The sequence below is a fragment of the Balaenoptera borealis genome (genome assembly GCF_965194805.1).
Source record: "Balaenoptera borealis genome assembly, chromosome: 4".
Lineage (NCBI taxonomy): Eukaryota > Metazoa > Chordata > Mammalia > Artiodactyla > Balaenopteridae > Balaenoptera > Balaenoptera borealis.
Genome location: NC_138861.1, coordinates 141,751,197 through 141,777,764, shown reverse-complemented (window position 1 = coordinate 141,777,764; position 26,568 = coordinate 141,751,197). Strand labels below are relative to the sequence as shown.

General features: G+C 35.0%; 1 long non-coding RNA gene across 1 annotated transcript in view; it reads right to left on the bottom strand.

Annotated features, from left to right (window-relative positions):
* LOC309627682 overlaps nucleotides 1–26,568 on the bottom strand; it is a 478,350-nt gene that overhangs the window by 90,611 nt on the left and 361,171 nt on the right. Inside the window, exon 5 of the long non-coding RNA XR_014243908.1 lies at nucleotides 16,062–16,154. This is a non-coding gene — a long non-coding RNA (uncharacterized lncRNA). The remainder of the gene's footprint in view (nucleotides 1–16,061; nucleotides 16,155–26,568) is intronic.

The window sequence follows — 26,568 nt, the reverse complement described above, 5'->3', positions numbered from 1 at the left end:
GTAGGGAGAGAGGGAGGATAGAAGAGGAGATCAGAGATAAAGTACAAGGGTGTAACAGGTTACCATGTAACCTGACACAGGTAGGTCATTGTAGGCTCTTCTAAGGATTTATTTAGACTTTAACTCTGAATAAAATGGGGTAGCTGTGCAGAGGTTTGGGCATGAGAGTTGTATTTTTAAAGGATCCCTGGATTTTGTGTTGAGAATAAATTACTATAGGGTAGAGTCGCGGTTAGAGCAACGAGATCAACTATGAGCTACAGTGAGAGTGAAAGGTGATGGTAGTGCTGATCCTCAGAAATATGCATTATAAAGGTGAGTTCTGCAATTGTGAGACTTTGGGGACAATCTCAACACATAAGATAAATGCTCTAATATCGTCATGATGAAAACTACACTCAACTCTGGGTCTGAGATGATGTCTCCAATATGAAAGTTGAATATGTAGATATCTACAGAGCAAAATATTATAGAGAATATAAATTAGAGAACAAATCCATAATAACACCTGCTTCATTCATAATAACGTCAAAGTTATATCACTATCTGAAAACTACCCATACTTGCTTTTGCATACATAGATAGATAAATAAATGTGTTGAAGAGTCACTGATATATCTAAATCCACCAGAACAAAGGCTCCAGACCTTAGGAGATTATTTTATCCCTACTGCTTTATCCCCAGACCCCAGAACACTATCTGAACATAAGAGGGACTCTATAATTAGTTATTGAAATAAGTATTGAATGAACAAAAGAATATTAACACCTGCTATCATGCCAGGTAGATATTTTAAAAGAAAATTATTGTTTAAGGTATGGAAATTTGTTATTTTAATTGCTTTAGCTCTTCAAAATTGTAATTTTAAATGTACCAAAATATTTTCTAATTGAGATTCAAAATTTACTTTCACTTATTAAAGTGCTATTTTCTTTTTCATTGCAACAGACTATGTGTTTTAGTCTCTTAATTATGTTATCTATCAAATATATTGTAAAAATATTTTAAAATTTGCAAAATTTCACCCAAACTTATTCTGTTTTTTTAATATAACATAGTATAAATACATATGCCTGATTTTTAAGACAGTTTGGAATAATTAATTCATGCTCTCTATCTAGAATTTTCTTTATGACATCTGAAGACACTGTTTAATTCAAAAATATTTATTCTGTACTATATGTCAGTCTAAAATGTAGGGTTAGTACTAAGAGTTAAAACATGGGCAATAAATCAGAATACCGATTTATGTTAGAATTTTAGATATGGATGACCAAATGAAGTGGTTTCTTGAGATGGAATCTACTCCTGGTGAAGATGCTGTGAAGATTGTTGAAATGACAAAAAAGGGTTTAGAGTATCACATAAACTTAGTTAATAAAGCAGTGGCAGGGTTTGAGAGGATTGACTCCAATTTGGAAAGAAGTTCTACTGTGGGTAAAACGTTATCAAACAGCAGTGCATGCTACAGAAAAATTGTTTGTGAAATGAAGAGTCAATCAGTGCGGCAAACTTTATTATTATCTTATTTTTAAAAATTGCCACGGCCATCCCAACCTTCAGCAACCACCACCCCAGTCAGTAAGCAGCCATCAACATCAAAACAAGACCCTCCACCAGCAAAAAGATTATGACTCGCTCAAGGCTCAGATGATGGTCACCATTATTTAGCAATAAAGTATTCTTTAATTAAGGTGAGTTACATTCTCTTTTTAGACATAATGCTATTGCACATTTAATAGACTACAGTAGAATGTAGACATAGCTTTTATATGCATTGGGAAACAAAAAAACTCAGGTGACTTACTTTACTGCTACTTTGCCTTTATTGCAGTGGTACAGAACTGAACCCTCAGTACCTCTAAGATATGCCACTCCATAAGAGTATGTCAAATTTTCATGGTATATCTTACTCCCTAGATTGTGTTGAAAAGAGATTATTGGGTAAAATTATCATTTCTAAAATTTGTCATATCCTATGAAGCAGAAAATAAGGCATAGGTGGTTTCTACTAATTTAACAAACAGTTCTAAACCTTACTTGCTGTGATAGTTTTTGAAGCCAATACAAGTGATCAGATTATTGGGGGAATTTTATTTTTTCTTTCTCTTTGTATTGTATATGCTACTTTTTCCTCCAAGGAAATCAGAAGCCTAGGGGATGCCATGGCCAAACATAGTGAAACCTTGAGGGCTATAATCCAAGGTTTAATGAGACCAGGAAGTCTCTGGTTTTGCCATGAAATTGGGAGGATCAGCCTACTGCGAAAGGTGAACTTGAGAGATGCTGAAATAACATTTTATTTGCTCAAGATATGTATGTCTGTGCATGAGTTTTCCCCTTAGCGCCACCTTCTGATACAGTTTAAAAACCCTCAGTACTAATAGCCACATCTAAATACTTTTTTGAGTTCCTCCTGTGATTTCATTTTAGCTACTCATATGAATAATAATCATCCTAATAATTATAAATGAATATATAGTACTGTTTCAGCAGACTGTAGGAAATATTAGCACTATTATAATTATCATTTAGAAATGGATATATTTGTATGACTTTTCATTGCCTAAATTTATTTCATTTTGCTTTCACAGGTTTACAAAGTCTTAAATGGTATTTTCAATATGTGCTTGAAATGCTCAGAAGTCCTTTTGATACAATTTTAATAAAAGAAATTACATGAAGAACGTACTTTCCTAAAATACTTTCTAAACTCTACACTTCTAAATTTTTAACTAATCTTGGGATGGTTAAATGATTAAAAAATACATTGTGCTGACACATGAAAATAAATATGGTGAACTTTATAAAAGTGTAAAATTATTTAGATAGACATTTGCGAAGTATTAAACTACTTATTTAAACAAGAAAGAAAAAAAAGTTTCACTTATATCAATTATATTTTTGTGTAAGTAACTGAATTAGGTCTTCCTTAACTTTCTCATAAAATGTTCATATAAATTTAGTTCAAAATTCCTGAACACAAATCACTTCTACCTGGGATACTTGTATTCTGTGGTTTTCACAATGAGCAGTGGCCAAAAATGAGTTTACCCCCCTGCTAGTGCCTAGGCACCAAGAAAGGAACAATTTATTCCTTGAAGTCATTTAAGTACATAGAATGCAAATGATGAAAGATTTTAGTCTTTTGATGTCATATTTGAGACTATAATCCCAACCATTTCCTCAGTTGTCACTGTTCAGTAAAGTATGCTTGTTTTTTAAATCATAGAGCTTGCACCAATAAAATTCTTCTCCATGTTATTATGCTCATTGTCTGTCACTCTAAAATGTATGTCATATCAAAATTATTTTATGTTTTTAAATGATCTTTCTTTTTTCAAGTGTGTGTATGTGTCTCTGTGTGTATTTGCCATTCCATTATTCCTTGGCTAAGATGCACAGTTACTATTGCTATTTTGGCTTGTTTTTTATTTTCATTGTGATGAGTAAGCACTTGCTTTATACTATTAACATATTTCTTGAAAATGTTGGAGTAAATATATTACTGGAAAGAAATCAAAACATTTTCTCTTATATTGGAAATTTCTAGTTTTATTTTTACAAAATGGTACGCCAAGTTAACAAATCATCACAGTTAAAAAAAAAATAGTTTATAAATATGATAGGGAGAGGGGTAAGATGGCGGAAGAGTAAGACGCGGAGATCACCTTCCTTCCCAAAGATACAGTAGAAACACATCTACACGTGGAACTGCTCCTACAGAACACCCACTGAACGCTGGCAGAAGACGTCAGACCTCCCAAAAGGCAAGAAAATCCCCACGTACCTGGGTAGGGCAAAAGAAAAAAGAAATAACAGAGACAAAAGAATAGGGACAGGACCTGCGCCAGTGGGAGGGAGCCGTGAAGGAGGAAAGGTTTCCACGCACTAGGAAGCCCCTTCGCGGGCGGAGACTGCGGGTGGCGGAGGGGGAAGCTTCGGAGCCACAGAGGAGAGCACAGCCACAGGGGTGCGGAGGGCAAAGCGGAGAGATTCCCGCACAGAGGCTCGGCGCAGAGCAGCACTCACCAGCCCGAGAGGCTTGTCTGCTCCCACGCCGGGGCGGGCGGGGCTGGGAGCTGAGGCTCGGCTTCGGTCGGATCCCAGGGAGAGGACTGGGGTTGGCGGCGTGAACACAGCCTGAAGGGGTTAGCGCACCACAGCTGGCCGGGAGGGAGTCCGGGAAAAAGTCTGCAGCTGCCGGAGAGGCAAGGGACTTTTTCTTGCCTCTTTGTTTCGCGGCGCACAAGGAGAGGGGATTCAGAGCGCTGCCTAAACGAACTCCAGAGACTGGCGCGAGCCGCAGCTATCAGCGCGGACCCCAGAGGCGGGCGCGAGCTGCGGCTAACAGCGTGGAACCCAGAGACAGGCACGAGCCGCGGTGATCAGCGCGGATCCCAGAGACGGGCAGGAGACGCTAGGGCTGCTGCTGCCGCCACCAAGAAGCCTGTGTGCGAGCGCAGGTCACTCTCCACACCGCCCCTCCCGGGAGCCAGTGCAGCTCGCCGCTGCCGGGCTCCCGTGGTCCGGGGACAACTTCCCCGGGAAAACGCACGGCGCGCCTCAGGCTGGTGCAACGTCACACAGGCCTCTGCCACCGCAGGCTCGCCCCACATCCGTACCCCTCCCTCCCCCCAGCCTGAGTGAGCCAGAGCCCCCGAGGCAGCTGCTCCTTTAACCCCGACCTATCTGGGCGGGGAACAGACGCCCTCAGGCGACCTACATGCAGAGGCGGGTCCAAATCCAAAGCTGAACCCCGGGAGCTGTACGAACAAAGAAGAGAAAGGGAAATCTCTCCCAGCAGCCTCAGAAGCAGCGGATTAAAGCTCCACAAACAACTTGATGTGCCTGCATCTGCTGAATACCTGAATAGACAACGAATCATCCCAAGTTGAAGAGGTGGACTTTGGGAGTAGGATATATTAATTTTTCCCCTTTTCCTTTTTTTGTGAGTGGATATGTGTATGCTTCTTGGTGAGATTTTGTCTGTATAGCTTTGCTTTCACCATTAGTCCTAGGGTTAGGTCCGTCCGTTTTTTGTTTTGTTTTGTTTTTTTTTACTTAAAAAAAAATTTTTTTTTCCTAATAAATGTTTTCTTAATAATTTTTTCCTTATTTTCTATTTTTTAGAAATTAAAAAAAATTTTTAATAAGTTTTTTCATATTTTTTATTTTAAAAAAATTAAAAAATTTTTTCTTAATAAATTTTTTTCTTAATAATTTTTTTCTTATTTTTTATTCTAAAAAATTAATAAATCTATCTATAAAAATTAAAAAAAATTTTTCTGAATACATTTACTCTTAATAATTTTTTTTATTATTTTTTATTATAATAGCTTTATTTTATTTTATTTTATCCTCTTTCTTTCTTTCTTTCTATTTTTTTCTCCCTTATACTCTGAGCTGTGTGGATGAAAGGCTCTTGGTGCTCCAGCCAGGCATCAGGGCTGTGCCTCTGAGGTGGGAGAGCCAACTTCAGGACACTGGTCCACAAGAGACCTCCCAGCTCCACGTAATAGCAAACGGTGAAAATCTCTCAGAGATCTCCATCTCAACATCAAGACCCAGCATCACTCAACGACCAGCAAGCTACAGTGCTGGACACCCTATGCCAAACAACTAGCAAGACAGGAACACAGCCCCATCCATTAGCAGAGAGGCTGCCTAAAATCATAAGGCCACAGACACCCCAAAATACACCACCAGACGTGGACGTGCCCAACAGAAAGACAAGATCCAGCCTCATCCACCAGAACTCAGGCACTAGTCCCCTCCACCAGGAAGCCTACACAACCCGCTGAACCAACCATAGCCACTGGGGACAGATACCAAAAACAATGGGAACTACGAACCTGCAGCCTGTGAAAAGGAGACCCCCAAACACAGTAAGATAAGCAAAATGAGAAGACAAAAAAACACACAGCAGGTGAAGGAGCAGGGTCAAAACACACCAGACCTAACAAATGAAGAGGAAATAGGCAATGTACCTGAAAAAGAATTCAGAATAATGATAGTAAAAATGATCCAAAATCTTGGAAATAGAATAGACAAAATGCAAGAAACATTTAACAAGGATGTAGAAGAACGAAAGAGGAACCAAGCAACGATGAAAAACAATAAATGAAATTAAAAATACTCTAGACGGGATCAATAGCAGAATAACTGAGGCAGAAGAATGGATAAGTGACCTGGAAGATAAAATAGTGGAAATAAATACTGCAGAGCAGAATAAAGAAAAAAGAATGAAAAGAACTGAGGACAGTCTCAGAGACCTCTGGGACAACATTAAACACACCAACATTCGAATTATAGGGGTCCCAGAAGAAGAAGAGAAAAAGAAAGGGACTGAGAAAATATTTGAAGAGATTATAGTTGAAAACTTCCCTAATATGGGAAAGGAAATAGTTAATCAAGTCCTGGAAGCACAGAGAGTCCCATACAGGATAAATCCAAGGAGAAACACGCCAAGACACATATTAATCAAACTATCAAAAATTAAATATAAAGAGAACATATTAAAAGCAGCAAGGGAAAAACAACAAATAACACACAAGGGAATCCCCATAAGGTTAACAGCTGACCTTTCAGCAGAAACTCTGCAAGCCAGAAGGGAGTGGCAGGATATACTTAAAGTGATGAAGGAGAAAAACCTACAACCAAGGTTACTCTACCCAGCAAGGATCTCATTCAGATTTGATGGAGAAATTAAAACCTTTACAGACAAGCAAAAGCTGAGAGAGTTCAGCACCACCAAACCAGCTTTACAACAAATGCTAAAGGAACTTCTCTAGGCAAGAAACACAAGAGAAGGAAAACACCTACAATAACAAACCCAAAACATTTAAGAAAATGGGAATAGGAACATACATATCAATAATTACCCTAAATGTAAATGGATTAAATGCTCCCACCAAAAGACACAGACTGGCTGAATGGATACAAAAACAAGACCCATATATATGCTGTCTACAAGAGACCCACTTCAGACCTAGAGACACATACAGACTGAAAGTGAGGGGATGGAAAAAGATATTCCATGCAAATGGAAATCAAAAGAAAGCTGGAGTAGCAATTCTCATATCAGACAAAATAGACTTTAAAATAAAGACTATTACAAGAGACAAAGAAGGACACTATATAATGATCAAGGGATCGATCCAAGAGGAAGGTATAACAATTGTAAATATTTATGCACCCAACATAGGAGCACCTCAATACATAAGGCAAATACTAACAGCCATAAAAGGGGAAATCGACAGCAACACAATCATAGTAGGGGACTTTAACACCCCACTTTCACCAATGGACAGATCATCCAAAATGAAAATAAATAAGGAAACACAAGCTTTAAATGATACATTAAACAAGATGGACTTAATTGATATTTATAGGACATTCCACCCAAAAACAACAGAATACACATTTTTCTCAAGTGCTCATGGAACATTCTCCAGGATAGATCGTATTTTGGGTCACAAATCAAGCCTTGGTAAATTTAAGAAAATTGAAATCATATCAAGTATCTTTTCCGACCACAACGCTATGAGACTAGATATCAATTACAGGAAAAGGTCTGTAAAAAATACAAACACATGGAGGCTACACAATACACTACTTAATAACGAAGTGATCATTGAAGAAATCAAAGGGGAAATCAAAAAATACCTAGAAACAAATGACCATGGAGAAACGACGACCCAAAACCTATGGGAGGCAGCAAAAGCAGTTCTAAGAGGGAAGTTTATAGCAATACAAGCCTACATCAAGAAACAGGAAATATCTCGAATAAACAACCTAACCTTGCGCCTAAAGCAATTAGAGAAAGAAGAGCAAAAAAACCCCAAAGCTAGCAGAAGGAAAGAAATCATAAAGATCAGATCAGAAATAAATGAAAAAGAAATGAAGGAAACAATAGCAAAATCAATGAAACTAAAAGCTGGTTCTTCGAGAAGATAAACAAAATTGACAAACCATTAGCCAGACTCATCAAGAAAAAAAGGGAGAAGACTCAAATCAATAGAATTAGAAATGAAAAAGGAGAAGTAACCACTGACACTGCAGAAATACAAACGATCATGAGAGATTACTACAAGCAACTCTATGCCAATAAAATGGACAACTTGGAAGAAATGGACAGATTCTTAGAAATGCACAACCTACCGAGACTGAACCAGGAAGAAATAGAAAATATGAACAGACCAATCACAAGCACTGAAATTGAAACTGTGATTAAAAATCTTCCAACAAACAAAAGCCCAGGACCAGATGGCTTCACTGGCAAATTCTATCAAACATTTAGAGAAGAGCTAACACCTATCCTTCTCAAACTCTTCCAAAATATTGCAGAGGGAGGAACACTCCCCAACTCATTCTACGAGGCCACTATCACCCTGATACCAAAACCAGACAAAGATGTCACAAAGAAAGAAAACTACAGGACAATATCACTGATGAACATAGATGCAAAAATCCTCAACAAAATACTAGCTAACAGAATCCAACAGCACATTAAAAGGATTATACACCATGATCAAGTGGCGTTTATTCCAGGAATGCAAGGATTCTTCAATATACGCAAATCAATCAACGTGATACATCATATTAACAAACTGAAGGAGAAAAACCATATGATCATCTCAATAGATGCAGAGAAAGCTTTCGATGAAATTCAACACCCATTTATGATAAAAGCCCTGCAGAAAGTAGGCATAGAGGGAACTTTCCTCAACATAATAAAGGCCATATATGACAAACCCACAGCCAACATTGTCCTCAATGATGAAAAACTGAAACCATTTCCACTAAGATCAGGAACAAGACAAGGTTGCCCACTCTCACCACTATTTTTCAACATAGTTTTGGAAGTGTTAGCCACAGCAATCAGAGAAGACAAAGAAATAAAAGGAATCCAAATCCGAAAAGAAGAAGTAAAGCTGTCACTGTTTGCAGATGACATGATACTATACATAGAGAATCCTAAAACTTCCACTAGAAAACTACTAGAGCTAATCAATGAATTTGGTAAAGTAGCAGGATACAAAATTAATGCACAGAAATCTCTTGCATTCCTATATACTAATGATGAAAAATCTGAAAGTGAAATTAAGAAAACACTCCCGTTTACCATTGCAACAAAAAGAATAAAATATCTAGGAATAAACCTACCTAAGGAGACAAAAGACCTGTATGCAGAAAATTATAGGACACTGATGAAAGAAATTAAAGATGATACAAATAGATGGAGAGATATATCATGTTCTTGGATTGGAAGAATCAACATTGTGAAAATGACTCTACTACCCAAAGCAATCTACAGATTCAATGCAATCCCTATCAAACTACCACAGGCATTTTTCACAGAACTAGAACAAAAAATTTCACAATTTGTATGGAGACACAAAAGACCCCGAATAACCAAAGCAATCTTGAGAACAAAAAATGGAGCTGGAGGAATCAGGCTCCCTGACTTCAGACTATATTACAAAGCTACAGTAATCAAGACAGTTTGGTACTGGCACAAAAACAGAAATATAGATCAATGGAACAGGATAGAAAGCCCAGAGATAAACCCACGCACATATGGTCACCTTATCTTTGATAAAGGAGGCAAGCATATACAGTGGAGAAAAGACAGTCTCTTCAATAAGTGGTGCTGGGAAAATTGGACAGGTACATGTAAAAGTATGAAACTAGAACACTCCCTGACACCATACACAAAAATAAACTCAAAATGGATTAAAGACCTAAATGTTAAGCCAGACACTATCAAACTCTTAGATGAAAACATAGGCAGAACACTCTATGACATAAATCGCAGCAAGATCCTTTTTGACCCAGCTCCTAGAGAAATGGAAATAAAAACACAAATAAACAAATGGGACCTAATGAAACTTAAAAGCTTTTGCACAGCAAAGGAAACCATAAACAAGACCAAAAGACAACCCTCAGAATGGGAGAAAATATTTGCAAATGAAGCAATTGACAAAGGATTAATCTCCAAGATTTACAAGCAGCTCATGCAGCTCAATAACAAAAAAACAAACAACCCAATCCAAAAATGGTCAGAAGACCTAAACAGACATTTCTCCAAAGAAGATATACAGATGGCCAACAGACACATGAAAGAATGCTCAACATGCTTAATCATTAGAGAAATGCAAATCAAAACTACAATGAGGTATCATCTCACACCGGTCAGAATGGCCATCATCAAAAAATCTAGAAACTATAAATGCAGGAGAGGGTGTGAGAAAAGGGAACACTCTTGCACTGTTGGTGGGAATGTAAATTGATACAGCCACTATGGAGAACAGTATGGAGGTTCCTTAAAAACCTAAAAATAGAACTACCATACGACCCAGCAATCCCACTACTGGGCATATACCCTGAGAAAACCATAATTCAAAAAGAGTCATGTACCAAAATGTTCATTGCAGCTCTATTTACAATAGCCAGGACATGGAAGCAACCTAAGTGTCCATCATCGGATGAATGGATAAAAAAGATGTGGCACATATATACAATGGAATATTACTCAGCCATAAAAAGAAATGAAATGGAGGTATTTGTAATGAGGTGGATGGAGTTAGAGTCTGTCATACAGAGTGAAGTAAGTCAGAAAGAGAAAAACAAATACAGTATGCTAACACATATATATGGAATCTAAGGAAAAAAAAAAAAAAGGACATGAAGAACCTAGTGGCAAGATGGGAATAAAGACACAGACCTACTAGAGAATGGACTTGAGGATATGGGGAGGGGGAGGGGTGAGATGTGACAGGGTGAGAAAGTGTCATGGACATATATACACTACCAAATGTAAAATAGATAGCTAGTGGGAAGCAGCCGCATAGCACAGGGAGATCAGCTTTGTGCTTTGTGACCACCTAGAGGGGTGGGATAGGGAGGGTGGGAGGGAGGGAGATGCAAGAGGGAAGAGATATGCGAACATATGTATATGTATAACTGATTCACTTTGTTTTAAAGCAGAAACTAACACACCATTGTAAAGCAATTATACTTCAATAAAGATGTTAAAAAAAAATATGATAAAACCTATTTCCGGTAATATCAAAACGATATAGACATAGGCATACCCAACATAACGTAACCTACAATTTGGTGACTGCTAATGAGAAATAGAATAAAGAAAGCTTATTTTACTGAAGAAATTCTCATGCTATTCTTGAGAAAATTCATTTAAATGTAACTGCTTTGAGCATTTTTTTCCTCCTAGTTGTTTTCTGTCTAAACCTTTTACCCACTGCACACATTCCAAATCTTTTTATTATAAGTAATAAAATCATAGAAATACTGTATACTCATACTTTAGAATTAGACTTGATTTCTTTCACTTGAGTTTTACAATTGTTTCCCTCAAGTTTTTGGTTGTTGAAAGAGAATAAAATCAATGACAAAAATACTAGTGAATAGCACTTGCCCTCTCCTGCCCAAAAAACCCCCCACAAAATCCAAAAAATACTAATACTGTCAAATAAGGATCCAATTCAAGCTTATCTCCAAAGAATGACAATGGCTAAATATTAATATTTCTTTATGTGAGCATATTGAAACAACCAATTTGTAAATATAGTAAAAGTTACAATGAATAGCTGAAATCAGTTTGTTAAACAATTATAGTGAAGGCTGATCTTTCAAAGGATTAACTTGCTCATAAAATAGGCTATTTTTAGTTTCCCAGCTCATACTGAAATATTTGATTATGAATCTCTAAGAATCATTTCTTCAACATATACTTGATAATAAAAATGTATAAGTCCAAATCCAGTTAAGAATGTCTTTATTCAAAAAAAAGAGTCATTGAGCTGAGACCTGGAATTTCAGCAGAGAGCTATACGAAGTTCACTTTTTTCTTCACGGAACTTTATGATCTTGTAGGTCAGGCAAACATTAAACGAATAAGTACAAATTGATTATTTACAATGATTGTAAAACAAGCCAAAATCACAAGATGCAATCAATGTGTATTATGGGATGAAAGGAATGGCTAACTAAATAGAGTGTAACAAGAAAGATTACATGACATTTAGAGGAATAAAAATGAAAGCAGAAGTTTACCAGGCAAAAAAAATTTTTAATAAATAATTCAGACAGAAGAAACAGAAGCTGTAAAATCACTGAGCAGGAAGGAACTTGTCACATCCCAGGAAACAAGAGAAAGCCAGAGTCTCAGAAAAGACCCAAGAGGTAGGTAGGTGAAGGTATTATCATTTGAGGTCTCGTATTACATACAGTTTGTTCAACTGTGTTCTGGGAACCAGTGAATAGTATTTGGGATTTTTAAGAAGGAGAGTAGCATGGTCTTACTTGTTCTGATGAAAACAGATCGGGGGATAAAGAATGTTAATAGAGATCCCAACCAGGAAACTACTGTAATATTCAGGTGAGAGATGTTGGTGATGAGTGGGTGGTAAGAAGAGACAAAATAGAAAAGAGTTAATTGTTGATTTTATGTTGTGCGGGAGAAAAAGGGAAGAATCAAGACGGCAATTAAGATTTCAGCAGAAATGCAGGGTAAGTCTCATACTGTGTTCTTACAAAAATAAAACACAATTTTAAAAAATGAAATGTGTGAAGAATCTAGGGGCAGGACAAGAATAAAGACGCAGACGTAGAGAATGGACTTGAGGACACGGGGAGGGGGAAGGGTAAACTGGGACGAAGTGAGAGAGTAGCATTGACATATACACAATACCAAATGTAAAATAGATAGCTAGTGGGAAGCAGCCACATAGCACAGGGAGATCAGCTCAGTGCTTTGTGTCTACCTAGAGGGGTGGGATAGGGAGGGTGGAAGGGAGATGCAAGAGGGAGGGGATATGGGGATATAGGTATATGTATAGCTGATTCACTTTGTTATACAGCAGAAACTAACACAACATTGTAAAGCAATTATACTCCAATAAAGATGTTTAAAAAATGAAATGTGTAGTATAATTTAAGTAAATGAAAACAATGTCGAGATACAAGGCAATTGGAATAAGACATTGTATGTGTATCTAATAAAGTTTTCCAAATGAAGGAATAGAGAGAATGGGAGAAGAAATATTTCAAATATACTTGCTGAGAACATTGGAGAACTTAAAGACAACATGAAAAGCATACAATTTCAGGTTCAGGAATTACAACTAATCCCACAGGGGCTACAGAAAAATAAATCAACATCAAGTAATACCATAGTGAACCTTTCAATCACCAAACACATTGAGAATAGACAGTTTATCTTCAAAGAAATGAATTACTTTGATTTCAACAGCAACAATCTAAGCCAAAGACAATGGAATCATGGCTTCTAAGTGATAGAGTTTATAATTTTAAGTCCAATAGACTAGATTTAAGGATGAGGGAGAAATGAAAATATACTTCATATGTAAAAATGGAGAGATTTTGCTACTGACAGACACATCAAAGGGCCTTTTGAGGAATGTGTTTCAGGAAGATGAGAAAGAAGCAGTAAGAAGAACGGAAAATCAATGAAACTGTAAATATGTTTGCCTAAACAACCACATAAAATAATAATAATAATACATTATGGGGCTTAAAATAACAAGGAAGTAAAATAGTGGATAGCAAAGATGTAAAATGGGAGAGTGTGATAAGTTAAAACTTTAGGAGAGTTATTTCTAGGGGAAGAGAATATATATATTGATTTGTATTATATTTTTGTTAAGGGGAATAGACCGTCCTGGAAAAGGGAAACTAAAACTTCAACAGATTTCAAAGAAGGAATGAAGCCGAAAAAGAAGCACAGTATGAGCAGAGTAAATAGCACTTCAGTAAGATGGTAAAAGTAATGCAAATATATTTGCACTGAAACAAGCATAAATATTCTCTATTTTATACTTAAAAATAGATTGTCAAAAATTGGAGGAAAATGAAATCAAAGGAAATTCTGCATAAATTTGATGCTGCTAAATATATGAACACACTAGTTTCACAGGAAGAAGATTGCAACAGCATTGGATGGTTGAAAATAGAACATATTAAACATTTGACGTGTACCTAAGATGTGCTTAGAGAGAAACCTATAGTGTTAGTGAACACATTTTTTTTTTTAAGTTGAAAATTGATGCTTGTAAAAGAACAGCAAAAAACCGTGATGAAAATAGCAAGGGCACTTTTAAAAAGTGATAAAACTAAAAAGGATTAAAGAGAAGATAAAAATGTTATTACCTGAAAACAACATGACTGTATACATATAAGGTATAAAAAGAATTATACAAACTATTAGAATTAATGAGTGAATTTATCAAAGTTCCTAGATATGAGATCAATTTATACAAATCAGTTATTTTTAAACAATTATTGATAACAAAATAGAACTTATACTAAAAACTTGCCACTTACTATAGCAGTAAAAAGCTAGGGGTAAATCTAATGGAATATGTACAAGGGTTCTACATTGAAAATGCATCAGTAGGAAAAACTAAAGAAAACCTAAATAAATAGATAAAGCATTTTCAGGGCTTTGAAGTCAGTATTGTTAAGGATCAATTTATTTATAGATTGAACATACTAAATTTTAAACCAGTAGGATTTTTTTTTCTGTGGAAATTAATAAGGTGCTTCAATAATGTGTATGGAATTAAAATAGGCCAATAATAGCCACGGAAATCTGGAAGGAGTACAAAGCAGGATGACATTTTATTTAATTCTGGAAGAAATATCAAATTTCTAGATTAATTTTAGTAATTAAACCTTTTATCTTACAAGTATACAGTAGTGAGTTTAGATTCTGCATGACATGAAATAATGTCATTGCTCAGAAGGCTATTAAATATGTCTGCATATTCCTGTGTATTAAAAGTCTCTTAATTTTAATTCCTGACTTGATAAATGTCAATAGGTATAACCAAATAAACAAAACCTTTGGGGTTAACAATTTTTTAAGACTGTAAAGGGGTCCTGATGTCAAAAATTTTGAGAACACTGATGTGAGATTGCAGTAGATTGGGTTTTGAATCAAAAGACATTTAGGTGCCAGATATAAGTATTCCATTTTTTTTTTCTTTTCCTTTCGAAGTAATAAGCAAAATATTTCTCAGCCACAACAATACCTCTTCCCAACCAACACTCATCCCCAAAAAGAGTTTCATTGTGAATACAATTGTTAGGCATTTGTCTTGGAAGCTGAAGTCACCATGTGGCCTCTCCTCTTACCTGGGTCATACCTGGGAAATGATAGGTAATATCTAACAGTTTACTTTTTAAGACATGATTATGCCAGCTTAGTGATATGAAATAAAAATGATTAGAGAGTAAGAGTGAGGGATCTATTTGGTGAAAGACTTGACATATGACAGTGGAAGAGAAACTTGTGAGAATAAAAATATCTAATAAGAGTTTCTAAATTTTCTAATTTGTCCTTTGCCGTAGGTTACTTCTTTTGTTCTCTAATAACAATGGCAGTAGGCCCTGACTATACAATGATGAACAAGAAGAACAATTTCCTGCCCCAGTAATTTGATTATTTTTATGTTCTCTCATCTGACTAGATTATAATTTGAGAGAAGAAACCTTGTCTGCTCCATTTCTCACTTGATCATTAGCACTCCCAGCAATGTCTGATATGTATACAACTGAATGTACAGGTGACGGATGGAGTAAAGACAGGGACGATGGCTCCTCCATTAAATTATAAGACCCATGGGGTCCAGGATTTTTGCTCTTTTAGTTACTAATTTTCCCAAAAGTCAGTCAACAACAGTGAGTAAAACATAGAAATTGAATAAATATTTGTTGAATTAATAAATCCTGAATTGCTTCTTTCTGATTCAGTTTTCTGTGCTCTTAGAAGGTAATATTGAACAAGTCAAAAGAACCTGAAGGCCATGCCTTCACTTTCTTCAGTGGGACTTTGTGTAGCGTTCATTAAAAATCATCAGATAACAGAAAGAAACATAATATATGATAGTCGCTAGATCACTGAATTATGAAACAGACAGTATCATCCAAAATCATAAATGCTTCACTTATTAAAAGAGACGCAGTGCATGCGTAGTTTGAAATTTGAAATAAGAAGATAAACAGTACCTACCTCATGGATTTGTTGTCACAGTTAAAGGAGACCATGTGTGAAGGTACAAAGCAGCATCTCATCCATAATTGGCATCCAACAATCTTCTCTTTCCTGAGTAGAGGAAATGAGAATAATTGTCCTTTAGATATAATTATAGGGAAATTTCCTTTAAGGATTATGAAGTTTAAAAAAGAGAGATTCTTAACTGCACTTTTGAAAAAGTGTGGCATGATCAAGACAAAAATACAGTCATTTATGGACAATGTAGAAATAATATTGTGCTTTCTGTGACTATATTTAACCTGAAATGTTTGAACTGCAAAATATATTGAACAGAGCACACTGGGTACACTGACTTTTAAGGAGTCCCAGTCATGTGATGTGTCTCTAGTTATATCTCTGTTTTACACACTTTGTTCTCATACCAACAGAATACTAATTATTTTAAGTGGATTACTCAGCTGACAGAGACCTTTAGCAGAAAGACAGGCTTGAAAGTTAGCTAATGAAGAACACTGAAACCAGCTTGGTAGAATGTTAATTAACTGCCCTCATTTATTGGGAAAAAGTAAAACTTTCACATGTAAAATAATGCTGCCTGTGTCAGTATTTTATAGTTGCTAGGGCTCAATATGATTTGAATGAATATACTCTTTTTAAATTTAAAATATATGCTAGGTTTTTGCCCCACATATGGTTATTGTTCCAAGAGTGATGTTTCCAAGATTTAGAAATTCTCTGCTTTTTCTTATAAAAGAAAACCAAAGGACTCAAAAACAGTCATGGAACTTTGCCACACTACATATGCGCAATTCTCCCTTTCAACTTTGCTTCATAATTAGAAGGCCTAATACTTTTTATATCAATAGATGAAGGATGGAGCCTTTACTGGTACCACAAATTTCTTTTGTTGTGTTTTAAAGGTAAAAGTTTAGATGCTCTTCTTGGGCAATGACAGTTTTCTTAGACCAGTGGAAAACACACTGTGTTTTAATGAATTGGTATAACTCTTTAGTATATTTTAATTATCTGGGAACTCAGAAAAAAGTAATGTAGTTTACTCATTGTGAGTATTAGTTATGCCTAAACTCTATGCTAGTATGTGTAGAGTTATGATGTCAATATAAATTTTGAGCACTGAGTGAAAAGTTGGGCTTACTAGAATACTTCCAATCAAACATTTTTACCATGTGGAAAATTTTATGTAGCAACTTAGTGAAAATGTGTTTTCTTGTGACTCATTTCTGCTTATTTGTCCTTTCTACTTATTTGACTTGATTCTGATGTATGAAATACTTTTTCCCTTTTTCCCTTCAACTATAATGGCTCTCTTCAGGAATTCTATCACTTTTTGTTTCTTTCACTTTTGATGTTTAAAACTTGCTATCACTCGAGAGGTCTTTCAATTAGCACCTCTCCACTAATACAATCTTCCATGACCTTGATTGTTTGTCTGCCTTGTTTATTAAAAACAGGATTAATTAATGATCTCTGTGATAGTTCTTGTGAATAATTCTCTTTTTATCTTAATTCAGATATGCCTGGCATGTAATGATGCCGATCAGTGAGGTTTATGTATTAGACTAAAAAAAACTACAAAAATTGACAAAAATCAACAATGGGAGAGTAATGTTATGATGCACCTGTCAGAATCTTCATTACCAGCACCCTCCTATTCTGGCAAACTTTTTAATAGGTCAGCTGGAGAAAAAACAAGGAGAGTGTGCTTGTCATTTGTGACTAAATTAACAAATAAAAATCCCCATATGAACTTTATGATAAATATTAAAAGTCAGATATAGCACCTGTTTTTTGGTAAAAATAACTATATATATATAAATGTCATTAAGGTGTTGTTAAATATGTTATTTCACATTCTCATTTCACTGCAAGTCCATATTATTAACCAAACACACACAGATAGTCAGTTATAGTTCACTGATAGATCTAGATATATTTCAAGTAAGTTATGTCAATACAAATATAAATGGTGATATCACTGAATACATTAAAAGGGTTAAATGTTGAAAATACTTCATTTCGGTTTACTGTGTTCCTTTACCAAAATATTAAAAAAAGCATTTAAATGTCTCTTTGAGAAAAACCTAATCAGACATTTTAATATGAGATCACTCTTTCCACTGTACGAAAAGGGTACACACTGCCATGACAATGCAGTGTTAATGAATGAATATATCAGGTATTTTTAAAAATTTATTTTATTTATTTTTGGCTGCATTGGGTCTTTGTTGCTGTGCGTGGGTTTTCTCTAGTTGCAGCGAGTGCGAGCTACTCTTCGTTGAGGTTCGTGGGCTTCTCATTGTGGTGGCTTCTCTTGTTGCAGAGCACGGGCTCTAGGCGTGTGGGCTTCAGTAGTTGTGGCTCGTGGGCTCAGTAGTTGTGGTGCACGGGCTTAGTTGCTCCGCAGCATGTGGGATCTTCCAGGACCAGGGCTCGAACCCGTGTCCCCTGCTTCGGCAGGCAGATTCTTAACCACTGCGCCACCAGGGAAGCCGTATATCAGGTTTTGACTGAATGCTCCATGCCAACCAGGTTAGTGAAAAAAGGAAAAGAAAAATGTTATTTTAAAAATTTGCTTGCAGTTGAAATGACTTGCACTGAGAGGGTGGCAGCATCATTCATAGAAAGAAAAGTGATTTTGTTGGAGAAAAAGAAAATCTTGATTGGCCTCTTTGGTGATGAAAGACAAGGCACAAGGCACCTTTGCTATTATCTACATGGGAGATATTTAGATAAATAAGAATTAAATTTCTCTGTAAAATGATGTAAGGGGATTTTGTGCTTGACAGGTGATGCTTTAAAAATAGGTTTCCTTGGAGAAAGGACGGGAAGAAGGCCAAGACGTGGTGGAGCAGGCAGGGGATGTGGTCGGGGCAGGATGAAGGCAGCCACACTGGGGGACAGTTGAGCCTCCTTCCATTTTCCATCATGGCTGACTACTGAGATTTTAGAAACAATGATACATAGCTTTCAGTTTTCTTTTTTTTCCTGCTTGCGTCATAATTTTCTTTAACAGTCAAAATTTGGTAATGACTTATAACACACAACAATACTTTTCAGTGATGCTTTGGGCAATGAAGGATGAGAGAACATGGACCAGGATATTTTATTAATGTTCAGCAACTGTATGAGTAGAGACCTAACATCAGTGCTCAGGGTAGTGATTGAAAGTCTGTTAACTGTTGAGGAACAGGTAGAAGTACCCACCTTCCAGGCTCAACATACCATTTCACCTAACCCAAATGCTATATTCTAACAATATCTCAGTGTCTAAAGATATCAGCAATGTTAAATAATTCATGATGATTTAATATTATACCATCGAAGAACATTTTTTTTTCTATTTTCTAATGAGGAAATACTTAGAAAGGTATGAGTAGCTCTGAGAGAGAGAAGAGAACTTACCAAAATTTTTTGTGCAAAAAGGTATATTTCATGTGATGAGTTGGATATTCATAAGGATATATAGACATACCTATGGTTCTTAATAATTAAAAAGAATATGCACAAAAGTGCTAGATTTTAAGAGACGTATCAGAGAAGGACAGTAATGGATTTTCACAACCCAGGTCAGGCATGACCTTAATGATTGTCATGCACTTTCAATTTAAGCTTTCAGAAAATTAATCACTTTAAACCATTTTATGAGCTGAAATAACGGGCTTTTTTATTACATAATTATCAGACATGGCAGGGTAAAGTTGTTTCAGCACTTTCATGGCTCTCAGGTGGATAACAGATTGTAGCTCTGTACAGCAGCTCTAACCAGAAAGCATAATGCGCTTCTTTATCTTGTCAGTATAGGTTTTCTTTATAAAAGTCTTAGATAATGTAAGAGAGCTTTGCTGACAGCAGGAAGAATTTCCAGTGATAAGGTTTCTTGACCTGTGCATATAACTATAATTTAAAATATAAGAATTCAAGTCCCATGACTTTAAAGCATCCTCCTACAAGTAGGAGAGATATTTTGTAGAATATAAACAAGCTGATAGCATTAGTTAAGCTGATTTACATTATTTTAATAAAGATATAGAATATATATCTAAGAATTGTCAAACTTGAATGAATAAATGTTGGTTATAGAAAAAAAACCCTTGATTTTTAGGTTTCTACCACCATTAATTTTAACAGCATAATAACTGAGATTGATTTTTTTACTGCAATATTTTCAAGGATACATAGGGTTCATAGTAATATACAAAATAACTGGCTGCAATCTTTAGAAGTTTGATTTTTTTAAATTATACTTTAAAAAAACTCCCTTTATTTTAATTTGAGTAATTGTAGCTGACTGATATATAGTAGAGAAGAGATCTTGCAGAATGCATTCCTTAAGGATATATGTCGATGAAAATGGAAACTGAAATAGAAACCAATTTCTAGTACAAAGAATATTTAAGAAGGAAAGAAAGCCCTTCAAAACACCATGAGAGTTACTCTGTGTGTGTTCTAAGTATTGGGTTGGCCAACAATTTCGTTTGGGTTTTTCCATAAGAGCTTACAGAGAAACCCAAATGAACTTTTTGGCCAGCCCAATAGCATAGTGAGTTGTGTTTAACCTTAGAATAGTGGTTCCTTTATATCAATTAACCTGTCTCATTAGGAAGTAAAATATATAATTGTGAAAGTAAAGTATATAATTGTGAAAGAAAGATGACATAGTAAATAACTGTAATTCAAATTGGTTTTAAAAGGCATCTAAAATCTAAAGGTTTAGGGAAAATTATAAATACTTCTTCTAAAATAAACTTTGGGTTCATGCCAGTTAATTGAACCCAAACTGTTCATTTATAAATGTTTTGGATTCTGTACTCATTACTAAATTTTGTAATAAATTACTTAAAGATCAATTAATAACTCTAGTAATTGCCATGATGACAAAATTAGATGGTTTCTTGGTGTATAGCTGTAAATATTAACTTTTGTGGTGAGATGATAAATATAATAATATTTACAAATTTTGATTTCAGGGCTTACGGTTTAACATGTTTTCCCTGTATGTTAAAATATTGGGTTGGCCAAAAAGTTCATTTGGGTTTTTCTGTAACATCCCGAGTGAACATTTTGGCCAACTCAATAGTTGAGAGTCATTCATTCATATCTATTTATCACTAGCAGACCATATTAACCCAAAAGAGAGTTATGGTGGTTGAATAAATGTTCTCAAGGGAGCAAAGTCACGGAGGACAATAATGCTGTGAGCAAAAGCAGGAAAAAGCAGTGAGGTCACAAGAGAGGTGGACTTATGTGCAGCAGAGTGTATAGGAAAGGAAATAGGTAGAAATGAAAGAGGAGACCAAGGGCAAGATGTTAAAATGTACTGACAAGCAAACAGTGGTTAATGGGCAATACAATTTTAAGATGGGGGTCTCCCAATCTTAAAGGTATTGATTTTTGTATTTTTATTACAGGACAAGACACCAAAATAATATCACCAGCACTTATGTCATTTAAATATCCACATTTTGCTTGAAGGAAATAAAAAATTAATCGTGGACATTATTCCACCTGGTGCTTAAGTCATTATTTACTCAAACATTATGTGATTAGAGATGTGTTTAATTCTTTCAGTCTGTATCCTAGTAGTGACCTTGATGAATTAATGCATTTTGCAGTATGCCAACTCCTTTATTTCCACAATGTTATTAAATTTTCCTCACACATTAAAAGAGTGTTTTTGCTAATATTTTATTGTAGGTTATTTGATTCAAATTTAAACATCTAAATACATTTAACTATTGATACTTAAATGTATCAATTGAGAAATGTACCATTGAGAATAATATACACACACTAACATGACCCATATTCCATTGGATATACATTGCACTGGATATCATAAATATATTAATCTGTACTATCAGATTTACATTTTTTGCATTTCTTATAATATGGCTTCTTCTTTCTCTGTATATATTTTAAATACTTATATAAATGTCATTGATCTAAAACTTAATGGTTGTGTTTTGTTTTAGACCCAAGCTTTGACAGGTGAATTAAATAGTACAGCATATATGTAACTTCAATCAAATAAATATAGTTTATATAACTTTTTCCATACTATCATCACAATAGTTATCAATTGTCTAGTTAACAGCATTTCCTATAATGGCGACATCACATTACATATAGCTATACAGTTGTTTATAATTTGGGTGATTTGTTTTCTTACTTCAATGCTTATGTAAGGAATGGAAGTAGTTATTGAATAAGATTAATAATTTATCTAAAATCAAACACGTTCTAGCATTCTTTCAGGTATTTTAATTAGTATTTAATTAAATTTTTACAGACAATTTGAGTTATTAAAAATAACTATTATTTTATATTATTATGTGCTTCAAACAGTGTTTTCTTGGTTCTAAACAACCAAAATAAAATGTAGAAATAAGCTAGATATTAATTCTAATACCCAGTTTCAAAATATTTTTACAACCTTCCTTTTAAAATATTTTTTTAATCAAAATAGCCTCATACCCCTTGGAAAAATATCAAATATTAAATATGTTTAATATTCTCCAACATATACTTTTTATTTTGAGAAAATATCCTCTTTTTAATAAATAATAATGTTCCAGTAATAACAACTGTTGTGTTTAGAGGATATTTGATCTAGATTGAAATGTTTTATTTATCATTGAAAAACCTCATTTCCATGTATGTTAGGCAATCACAGAACGTTTTAATTTAATCTAATACAAGATAGAAACCCTTACCTTTCTTTAATGTACCTGTCAGACCACATTTAGAGTGTGTATTCATTTCGGTACAACATCTTATCAGCAGAAACCTCTACTTTCAGAGGAAAACAAGAGTCCTGGGGAACAGTATTCCACTTCCCAGCCGTTTGACCTGGCAGTCTCCCCCATAAAGTTGTTTCAAAAATAACTCACAGGGTTTCTGTGAGAACCAAATGAGATAATAGATACAGCTGTGTACTTAAAAGACAATAAAACTTATAAAAGATAAGGATATCTTGTATGGAATGCTTATTTCTCAGAGATCCAATTTATAGGTAATAGGACAAAAGTATTCTTCCTTCTTGACTATTTCTCTGCAGCTAGCTATTGACAAAGTTACCATTTTCCTTAATATCTACTTGTGTGTAGGTAATCAGAATAAATTTTATCTGTATTATTTCTCATAAAAAGGTTACTAGATATTTTCTCATATATACATATATAAAATATGGATTATTTCCTAATTGAATTATTCCCATAAAAAAAAACAAGGTTAATAGATATGTATCCTAACTTACTCATCCTACTAGACAGGTTATATGGTTTGGACAATTCCACGGCCTGCAATCCGGGTGAAACAAGTGATTATTGAGTTTCTGTCATGAAAACCGCTTACATGGTAATACACTTATTGACTTAATCTGCAATTGCGAAATGACTGTCCTTTATAACACTTAGTGCATCACAAGACCCACTATCTCCTTTGGAGATGTTCACTGTGCTGCCAGGCACTATGGCAATATATAAATGTCAAGAGTTTTTGGAAAAGTGAAATTGAATAACTAAAACTGGCCTTTCAATGAACTATCTAAAAGCTTTTTTCTGCAATGTTCTGAGAAATTTTTTCTGCATGTCAATATGTTTGAAATGATTACACTCGTAAGAATTGAATGAATTTTCCTTTCCTGCTTCTTTGCCATTTTAATTCTGTATCTGTGTATTCAGAAGCACCACAGTTCATTAATAATTAGAAAATACCCTTTCTAATATGGAACTTCTAGACTTCAGGTATCACTTTGTACCTGTTAAAATCAATTTCTACAGACTGAAATTTAGGATGAAGATAAAAGTAAAATATAGAAATAAGGAAAAACTCTCTTTCAAAAACTTGCAGAATTTAGTGTTTCATGAGTGATTGTCAGCTAGTTAATGCATTAAAGGATTATCCCTCATGGGTAGTTACTTAAACATTTTTTTCTTTTAATTTGGTTTCACTCCTGAAAAAGATTATTTCCACATGAGATGTGCATATTTTATCCTCACCCTGCATGAAATTAGAGCTAACATTAGGGATGGGTGAGCTACTTTCAAGAAAACTAAGCTTTCTTCCAAAAAAGGCAATAAAATCTTAAAATATTTTCAGAAGAAACAGACAAATAAATGCAGAAATATTTTTGCAACACATCATACAGGTTGGGCCAGAGACAAAGATTGGATTCATCTGTCAAGTGAAGATACGCAGCTTCCTTACGCTATCTGTGAAGGTAGTTTTCCATAAAGGCTCCTTGGTGGGTGGGAGAAGGAAAGACACCTGCATTCTATTTCACATATAAGATTCAGACATATAAAGATCTGGTAGAAGGAACTGAAGGCTTTTCATTAACAGACAATGAGACCTCTTAAGTAAAAGAAATGAATGGAATGAAAACCAGTATTAGCAACACTGCTAGACAGTCTGAAGAGGGGCACTCTGCATGTAGTTGTTCCTTGGATGTTTAGAGACCCAACCAGGCTGGAAATACATGTGGATCTTTAAAAAAAAAAAAAAAGAAAGGAAGGAAGAAAAGAAAAGAAAAAAGAAAAGTGTTGATACGCATTATGCAGCAATTTTTTATTTCTGTATTATGGCAGGTTCTAAGCACAACTTCTATGGGCCCTTAGGTAGACATTCTTTTATCATTTTATTGAATATAACACAGAAGGAAAGGAACCTGTTCTCACTCTGTAAGAGTGTTTTTAAGCAAGGCATCAGGGTACTGAAGTTCAGCTTGTCTGTAGTCTGAAACGCAACTCAGTTTGCAGTTGCAGATCTTGGTACTCTAAAGGCTGCCATTGGAGAGTCCAAGTTAAGCTACCAGGGATGTCTACAGATTCATGCCTGATGCATGGTAGTGGAAAATAAAAGGCAGCAGGAGTGGGAAATGGGGATCCACCACAGTAGTGTGGACAGGAGTAAATTATTCCTTGGGTAGCCCCAGTGCTACATGGAAATGGAAGCTTGGTACATGCCTAATATCGAGTCAATAGGTAGGGGACAAGAGGTGAAATTAGGGAGTCCTATTAATGTGACCATATTTATACTCACATTTGCCTAAAGCCTCCTTATTCATTTGAAATATGTTCCTTTAAACTTCCACACTTCTTTATTTCACAGATTATGAAATTGAACTATGTAGGAAATCTTCCAAAAGGATACTCTGTGTGTTATACAGAAATTTTGGCATCTCTTTATCACAAAAGTATTTTGAAGAATATATATGCTTAATACAGATGAATATATTACTATGTTGCTACCTGAAGGCTAATTCAAAATGCTTGCATGAATGCATGATTCTGTAACAATTCTAGATTCTGGAACAAGCAAAACCCCAAATGTCAACTATTTTCACACAATTATTTCTTGCTCACATTACAGCCCAATGAACATATTCATGGCAAGAATATGCCTTCCATGTGATGACTCAGGGACCTAGCTGGGCTCCTTCTGATTTTCCAAGTCCTCTGTGTTCAGTTAAGCAGATGAACAGAAATCATGGCGAAGACATTCTTGTTTTGTAAGTGCTAAGATGTAGAAATGTGACACACTTGACTAGCCAGTGCTGAGAATTAGACCCTCTAGATACACAAGAAACAAAGAGATGCAATGCCTGGCATTCTGTTCTATGAAAGAGAAAATATGAATCTTTGTGGATGGCTGGTCATCTCTGGGACAATGATAGAGTGTTTTATTGTGTATGAGATAGTTTCACATATTTTATTTTATTTGATACTTAAAATAAGACTGAAGCTGATTTAGAGGGTTAGAAATTTAGTAAAGAGTAGGGTTAGGACTAAATTTTAGTCATTCTAACCCACAATATATAGTGTTTCCTTTCTATAACAGATGTTTAACTTAATTTAATAAAATTCTTGTGAAAACCTTGACTATTTTTCTTCATGGCATGCCTATCCTTGACATAAGCTATAATTTTTTATGGTCAAGTCCCAAATTCCAAGTACCTATTAATATGAATTTTTGCATTAATGCTTTCCATTTAAAAGCGAATAGAATTAAACTAATTAACACCTCCCTAAAATCATTATAAGGGGTGCTAATTACAATAATGCCATTTGTAAAAATAAAATGTGTTTCATACTAATGGCTAAAATAAGGCAGGTGACTCTAAAAGTATTTGACCCTAGCTCAGTCTATGACTAATAATTGCATAACTTATAAACTAGTGATAACTATATAACATAAATAGATTGCTGACCTCTTTTATTCATATTCTATGTAGAAACTACCTGCTCTTCTGAATTTTATTAAAGCATATCATGTGGCTTGTGATGTGAGAAAATGGGAAGAGAAAAGTCTAGTATGAAAACCACAGACTATTTTCACTTACCATATGAATTGGAGGCTTATGAAGCTAGGTTTGAAGTCTAGTACCTGTGAAATCATTTATTTCTCTTTGATAGTCCCTTGCCTTCTCCCCCAGATATCAATCGAGGTCCCTTTTGCTGTTATTATAAACACTTCACAATGACACTGTCAATTATTCTTA